This window comes from Procambarus clarkii, chromosome 38, assembly GCF_040958095.1.
Source record: "Procambarus clarkii isolate CNS0578487 chromosome 38, FALCON_Pclarkii_2.0, whole genome shotgun sequence".
Classification (NCBI taxonomy): Eukaryota; Metazoa; Arthropoda; class Malacostraca; order Decapoda; family Cambaridae; genus Procambarus; species Procambarus clarkii.
The window spans coordinates 12,256,329-12,265,067 of record NC_091187.1 but is presented as its reverse complement, the minus strand read 5'-3'; the positions used below and the strand labels follow the sequence as shown (position 1 = coordinate 12,265,067).

General features: G+C 49.2%; 1 protein-coding gene across 9 annotated transcripts in view; it reads right to left on the bottom strand.

Annotated features, from left to right (window-relative positions):
• LOC123771958 (zinc finger protein castor homolog 1) overlaps window positions 1-8,739 on the bottom strand; it is a 397,241-nt gene that overhangs the window by 42,949 nt on the left and 345,553 nt on the right. The gene's annotated exons all lie outside the window — the stretch shown is intronic.

Sequence of the window (8,739 nt, the reverse complement as noted above, 5' to 3'; positions counted from 1 at the left end):
GAGAGAGAGAGAGAGAGAGAGAGAGAGAGAGAGAGAGAGAGAGAGAGAGAGAGAGAGAGAGAGAGAGAGAGAGAGAGAGAGAGAGAGAGAGAGAGAGAGAGAGAGAGAGAGAGAGAGAGAGAGAGAGAGAGAGAGAGAGAGAGAGAGAGAGAGAGAGAGAGAGAGAGAGAGAGAGAGAGAGAGAGAGAGAGAGAGACAGAGAGAGAGAGAGAGAGAGAGAGAGAGAGAGAGAGAGAGAGAGAGAGAGAGAGAGAGAGAGAGAGAGAGAGAGAGAGAGAGAGAGAGAGAGAGAGAGAGAGAGAGAGAGAGAGAGAGAGAGAGAGAGAGAGAGAGAGAGAGAGATGAGCAAGGCACGGAAGCTGGCATCAGGTCTGATGATAAAATATTATGTCAGAGGCCGTAGCCACACTTGTCACGTGGTGGGGAGCCCAACCACCTCCACCACCTCACCTCACACACCTCACCTCACACTCCTCACCTCACCTCACTCCTCACCTTACATACAGCACCTACTGAACAAAACCACTAATTCAGCATAACCATCTGAAAGCTCCCTTTCTAAAATCCTTTCAATTCTCTGTCTTTGCCTGCTTCTCTATCTAACTCTCTACATGTCTCTATCTGTTCCTGTCTGTCTGTTTCTGTCTAATAATATCCCTTGAGACTTGTTAGACACTGTTAGATGGGAGCCAGTGTATACAGGTGGAAAGGTGGGGCCCAAGAACTCAAGCTCAAGCGTCAGATAGACACCATTTAGCAATGGGACGAGACTGCAGAACATCCCCAGCAGAAAGATTAAGGCGCAGAACGGACATGACAACGACATACATGATTCTAATCCTGGCCAGCGGTGCCGGTGGCATCTCCCACATCATCTCTCAGCTTCCCCCTCTCTCTACTCCATTCCGGAGCAGCATTGGCGGTGTTTTATTTCATCTTTACTATGACGTTCTTGAAGCTAACTGGCATTCCCAGTCCTTGAAAAGCGTCACCCTCCGCCACGGACCCTGGCGGGTGGTGGAGGTCGACCTTGAGCTCTTAAAAACCACGTTTCTGAGTGCTACTGCTGGAAAAACTGCTACTGCTACTGCTGAGTGCTACTGCTGGAGAAACTGCTACTGCTGAGTGCTACTGCTGGAGAAACTGCTACTGCTGAGAGCTACTGCTGAGTGCTACTGCTGGAGAAACTGCTACTGCTGAGTGCTACTGCTGGAGAAACTGCTACTGCTGAGTGCTACTGCTGGAGAAACTGCTACTGCTGAGTGCTACTGCTGGAGAAACTGCTACTGCTGAGTGCTACTGCTGGAGAAACTGCTACTGCTACTGCTGGAGAAACTGCTACTGCTGAGTGCTACTGCTGGAGAAACTGCTACTGCTGGAGAAACTGCTACTGCTGAGTGCTACTGCTGAGTGCTACTGCTGGAGAAACTGCTACTGCTGAGTGCTACTGCTGAGTGCTACTGCTAGCAAACCGCAGGAGGCCTGACAGCTGGGTGGACAGCGCTTCGGATTCGTAGTCCTGAGGTTCCGGGTTCGATCCCCGGTGGAGGTGGAGACAAATGGGCAAAATGTTTCTTTCACCCTGATGCCCCCTGTTCACCTAGCAGTAAATAGGTACCTGGGAGTTAGATAGCTGCTACGGGCTGCTTCCTGGGGGTGTGTAACAAAAAGGAGGCCTGGTCGAGGACCGGGCCGCGGGGACGCTAAGCCCCGAAATCATCTCAAGATAACCTACTGATTCATACGAGGCAGCTCCTGTTTATATATCTACCCAAACTCACTGCATGACCTGACAGCCTTACACTACATCCCAGAAACAAATGGGCAGAGTTTCTTTCACCCTGATGCCTCTGTTCACCTAGCAGTAAATAGGTACCTGGGAGTTAGATAGCTGCTACGGGCTGCCTTCCTGTGTGTGTGTATGTGTGTGTGTGTGTGTGTGTGTGTGTGTGTGTGTGTGTGTGTGTGTGTGTGTGTGTGTGTGTGTGTGTGTGTGTGTGTGTAAGATAAATATATGCAGTAGACATAATAGAGGAAAAATAGATTGGTTAGAAAGGCGGGATCCAAGAGCTAATAGCTCGATCCTGCAGACACAATTAGTAAACACCCCCACACACTCCCACACCCCCACCCCACCCCCACACACACACACCCACACACACTTGGTCGGGATCCAAGAGTCAATGCTCGATCCTGCAGACACAACTAGGTGAGAACACACACACCCACACACACACACCCACACACACCCACACACCCACACACCCACACCCACACACACACACCCACACACCACCCCACACACACACACCCACACACACTTGGTCGGGATCCAAGAGTCAATGCTCGATCCTGCAGACACAACTAGGTGAGAACACACACACCCACACACACACACACACACCCACACACACCCACACACCCACACACGAGATGCTAGGTGGATGGGGTGATAGGTGGCGGCGTGTGACCGGGGCGGCGAGGACTGGCGTTGGCGGTAAAGACAAGCCTGCGCGCATCCGGGGGATCTAAAATGCCTCATCCTCTGCCCTTGCCTCTCCCTGCCTCCCTCTGTTGTGTTCCCTGGCGCTCCAAGCTTCGCGGAACGCTCTACGGAGCAACAGGCAACACACCGTGGAGGGACAGGGAACCCTGTACCGTACCATCCTGAACCGCACCATTCAGTCTGTTCATACAGTCATTCACACTTCAATTAAACCCTCTATTAACTACACTTAAAAACAAAACACTCCCCATCAGTCCGGACACCACCAGGAATCCGGATACGCGGGTTCGTTACCGCCTGGGACCCATATAGGAAGATCCGGATTACCACGAATTCATAAGCAGGATTTATTGAGGGGATTTAAGTGATGAAATCCCACACTCTAGGGATGAGGCGTATCGCTTGGGTTTTACGACTTATCGAGATTATGCGAGCGGCGGGAGGCAGGGCAGTCTGTCGAAGTATCCCTGCGTCCCGCCCTTCGTCTGACGGCGGCCCAGCGGGGCACTGGATTAAACACACAACCTGAATGCCATTCTTGGCTTTATGGCTTGTTAATGTGCGTTATTGGGGTCGTTAGATGCGCGAAGAATTGTTGGCGCCGTCGTTGGTAGTTGGCCGCGTTGAATATGAATATATAGGAAGCTCGCTGGATGATCAGGATCAGTTTGCGGTGGACTTGAAACGCTGTACACAGGATCATGATACGTTTCTGGGGGTGCTGCCGAAGGGTTCTCTCCAAGCCAAGGAAGGTGAAGGGACGACGACGTTTCGGTCCGTCCTGGACCATTCTCAAGTCGACTGATTCTCACAATCGACTTGAGAATGGTCCAGGACGGACCGAAATGGCGTCGTTCCTTCACCTTCTGGTGTGGGGTCTCTCGAAGCCAAGGAAGTTCACCGGAACACCTAAAAAAGGAAAGCAGGCGTTGTCCTCCCTCACGCTGAAGCGCAAGGCTTGTGCAGCTCCTATATCTCCCCCACTCCCTCACGCTCAAGCGCAAGGCTTGTGCAGCGCCTATATCTCCCCCACTCCCTCACGCTCAAGCGCAAGGCTTGTGCAGCGCCTATATCTCCTCCATCTAGGTTCCTGAGACACCGGGGATGGATGGGCTACACTCGTCTTGGTGACGGGAACTGACTGCGACTTTGTGTACCTAGTTGACCTTTCTCGATGAGCCGATACTTAGGTCTTCCAATATGGGTCGTGGCTGTCGTATTTCGGGCGTTCCCCTTGACAATGAAGACATCGATTTTGCATAGAGTCGTGAGTCCGATCCCGGTCTCACAACTCTTGAGAGTTGAGATGGAAGTCTGTCCAACTTTGTCCAAAGCCGACGGACAAAATATACTCAAATAACGTTAATTCAACAGAAGATAAACGACACTAACGTCGATTCATTGTCAGATAGACGTGGTTTTGACACATTTGGTGCAGGTGCGGAAATACCGTTATGAATAACGAGTGGATAGCAGCGTTGATGAAGGGACGAGCGTGGGAGGATTTCTAGGCAGTAGGACAGTTAACGACTGGAGTGCTGTGAACGACCTGGTTATCTCTCATCCCTACCTGCTCTCGCCCCCGCTGCTCGCAAGGCGGGGACTCAAGAGCAAGCTCAACCCCTGCAAGCTCAACTAGGTGAGTACACCTCCAGGAGGCAGCCCACGATTGACTGATTGATGAAGGTTAAGCCACCCATGAGGTGGCACGGGCATGAATAGCCCCTAAGATGCTGCCCACATGTTGTTGTTGTTATAGATTCAGCTACTCGGAGCAAGTTCCAAGTAGCACGGGCTATGGTGAGCCCGTATGCTGCCCACAACTCCCAGGTACCTAAATACTGCAAGGTGAATAGAAGCACCAGGTGAAATGAAACGTTATCCCCAATGGTTTCCATCCCAGCCGGGGATTGAACCCGGGTTTCTCGGCTATGAGTCGAGGATGTTCACCTCTAGACCATGTTTATGTGAAGAATCATATCTTATGAAATGAACTTTAAGGAACAGGTGAGTTAAAGTAGATGAAAGGAAGTACGTTTAGATAAAAGGGGGTATAGGGGGAGGATAAGGGGGCGGAAGAGAGGGGAGGGGGGTAGAGTAAGGGGGAGAGATGTCAGAGGCCGGCCAGCCAATCACGGACATACCAGGTTGAGAGAGAGAGAGAGAGAGAGAGAGAGAGAGAGAGAGAGAGAGAGAGAGAGAGAGAGAGAGAGAGAGAGAGAGAGAGAGAGAGAGAGAGAGAGAGAGACAGACAGACAGACAGACAGACAGACAGACAGACAGACAGAGAGACAGAGAGAGACAGAGAGAGACAGAGAGAGCCAGAGATAGCCAGAGATAACAAGAGATAGGAAGAGAAAAACAGGCAAGATCAGACCAGACCGCCAAGAGAGAGAGAGAGAGAGAGCGAGAGAGACAAAGATGATAACAGCGCTCCAAGCGGCTCTCCTGGTAACGCGAGACCCAGACTAAGGACTCATTAAGACCTCTGATTATGTTGACATAGTTGCGCAAACAAGATACGCTTCAGCACGTTTAATAAGGAAAACACCCTCAGAGCAGCAATTAAAACCCGCGAGGATATTATCCCGGCCGGCCCACATCCATCCCGGCCCATATTAGCCGCCAGGCCACTTGCGTGCGCACCATTCACGGTATCATAATCTTAATATTATTTCTGGTGAAGATGGCAGCAATAGCCAAGCTGTTGTGGCCAGCGATGGCGTCATCCACATATATATGTAACGTCATATACAAAATGTCGTAAAATCCTCTATTTTACAAAATGTCGTAAAATCCTCTATTTTACAAAATGTCGTAAACAAAATGTCAAAAACAGGACAAAATGTCGTAAAATCCTCTATTTTACAAAATGTCGTAAACAAAATGTCAAAAACAGGACAAAATGTCGTAAAATCCTCTATTTACAGATGTGTGGGTTAGGCGGCTAATTTACGGCAGGTAAAATTCAATCCTAATATTTAGTAATCAGTTCAAGACTTACGACATACTAGCCAAGAACACGATAATGAATATGAGTGTAAATCCCGACGGCTTACGTACGGTTCTTATTCTTAAAAAAAAAAAGTGCCTTTGTGAGGGTCGGAGGAAGAGTTGATTAGGGGGTTAGGTGAGGGGAAAGAGAGAGGGGTACTGAGACATGGGGATCAGAGGGTATAAGGGGAGGAGGAACAGGGGGATTAGGGATAAGGGGGGGGGGGAGGATGTTCGGGATTCACTAACTTCACTAACCTACTTAATTCACTAACACATTCACACCGTTAGCATAGCTAACACCAAACCGCAACACGCAGCATGTTTCACGATGTAAACAAAGCTTGGACTCTCGCACATGTTTCACGATGTAAACAAAGCTTGGACTCTCGCACATGTTTCACGATGTAAACAAAGCTTGGACTCTCGCACATGTTTCACGATGTAAACAAAGCTTGGACTCTCGCACATGTTTCACGATGTAAACAAAGCTTGGACTCTCGCACATGTTTCACGATGTAAACAAAGCTTGGACTCTCGCACATGTTTAACGATGTAAACAAAGCTTGGACTCTCGCACATGTTTCACGATGTAAACAAAGCTTGGACTCTCGCACATGTTTCACGATGTAAACAAAGCTTGGACTCTCGCACATGTTTCACGATGTAAACAAAGCTTGGACTCTCGCACATGTTTAACGATGTAAACAAAGCTTGGACTCTCGCACATGTTTCACGATGTAAACAAAGCTTGGACTCTCGCACATGTTTCACGATGTAAACAAAGCTTGGACTCTCGCACATGTTTCACGATGTAAACAAAGCTTGGACTCTCGCACATGTTTCACGATGTAAACAAAGCTTGGACTCTCGCACATGTTTCACGATGTAAACAAAGCTTGGACTCTCGCACATGTTTAACGATGTAAACAAAGCTTGGACTCTCGCACATGTTTCACGATGTAAACAAAGCTTGGACTCTCGCACATGTTTCACGATGTAAACAAAGCTTGGACTCTCGCACATGTTTCACGATGTAAACAAAGCTTGGACTCTCGCACATGTTTAACGATGTAAACAAAGCTTGGACTCTCGCACATGTTTCACGATGTAAACAAAGCTTGGACTCCCCCATATGTTTCACGATGTAAACAAAGCTTGGACTCCCCCATATGTTTCACGATGTAAACAAAGCTTGGACTCCCCCATATGTTTCACGATGTAAACAAACGTTTTGTTTATATTTACAACTCCCGTTGATCTAACGCCATATTCGGGATGCTATAAAATCCCCAGAACGAAATTATCTAGGTGATTAGAACTGATCATGATTCAGTGGGAGGTGCCTGTGTTCGGGGATTCCAGGAACGGCAGTTCGATCCCGTTCCATAACCAATAAATTCTCATCACAATTGGTGAATATTACCTATATAATTTTAAGATGACGCGACAACAAATTACACTGAAGTGGGATGGAGAGTTGAGAGTGAGGGGCGTGGGAGGGTGGGGGCGTGGGAGGGTGGGGCGTGGGAAGGTGGGGTTGAGGGGTGGGGGGGGGGAGGAGGTCAACTCACTGTGACAAGTGAGGATCCTCTGGCCAGGATCTGCCTGAGCCTTTAAGCAGCTCCTGGCAAACAGCTGGGTAAATGCTGCTAGACCCACAAAAACCTGTGGCTGACTCGCATGGGGACATTTACCCACCCACTCCACTCACTCATTCTCTCTCTCTCTCTCTCTCTCTCTCTCTCTCTCTCTCTCTCTCTCTCTCTCTCTCTACGGGCTATTCATGCCCGTGCCACCTCTTGGGTGGCTTAATCTTCATCTCTCTCTCTCTCTCTCTAGGTCGAATCTTCGTCATTTCAGCAGCTTCTCTTACCATTTCTCTACCCATTCCAACTACCCTTTACTTCCACACGACTCCTACCCATCACTGGAGACCTATCCGTTGGACCTTCACAAGCAGCTGTCACCCACGACCACGAGAACAGTGTCTAAACTAACACATAACTACCAATTACATGGTGAAGGCGTCCGAACGACCACTAGACAAGCATACACCCCGCTGGGAGGATTATAATACATCGCTTATCTCTCTCTCTTATCAGCTCCCGTGGCCGTAGTCCTCACTATCTCCCTCACCATCGCTGCTGCCCTCATCATCAACGCAGGCACTATACATAATGTCGCTGCTCACCATTCACCCAGCTACCCATAATTGCTGTGGATGTTTCACCATCAGAGCGGCTGTCGCCATTTTCAGACTGTTTCAGAAATTGCGATAACCAGTATTGTTTCTGCGATCGCGATATCCAGCGTTGTAAGAGCTATCGTCTTCTCCTTCCCCCATAATGATATAACTCATTATCCCTGCGTTATATTCTCTTCTATCTCTCTACTTTTATCATGTTGCTCTTGTTATTGTTTATGTCATGGTGTTCATCCACGTTCTTCCGTTGTTATACTTTGCGTTCTTGTTAATGGCGTTGAGGATCCGGGGGAGAGAGGTGGCTTCGACAACGCCTGTGGTTGGTTGCTCCCACGAGTCTCTACCTCTTGAGTATTGCCAGGCTTGTGTGTGTGTGTGTGTGTGTGTGTGTGTGTGTGTGTGTGTGTGTGTGTGTGTGTGTGTGTGTGTGTGTGTGTGTGTGTGTGTGTGTGTGTGTGTGCGCGCGCGTGTGCTTACATCCCTAGGGCGGTATATCTCCTTGAGGAAAGTAAATTCAAACGTGTTTCAACGCCGCGCGGGTTCCCGCCTACTTCCGCCCGTCTGTCCTTATTAACGTGAACTCCGCCCTGTTGACGCTCCTAGAGGCACCTGAGCCACCTGTGGTGCCGGAAACCCTAGGGAGTGCCACAACAGTCGAGCCAGCCTGAGTCACCGCTGAGTCAATGGAGGTAATCGAGCCAATTAGTGTCGATAACGCGGAAGTCAATTTGAAAATGGCAACCGTTACTTTACCCGTCACATCAACAATTCAAATTGTGGGTTGGCAGGTCCATACTCCGAAATCAAAGTATTTGAATGTTTTAACGAGCTTCTATGGGTGTCTGAGGGCCGGGCAAAAGGAGTATATGATCCCTGAAGTTATGGTGATGATGCCAAGGGTGCCATCGCTATCAACCGTCACCTTTGCGGGTGCCATCGCTATCAACCGTCACCTTTGCGGGTCCAAACTGCTAGTCACATCCGCTCGTTTCTCCGCGGTATCTCTTCTCCTCTCACCAAGGACTTAAACACA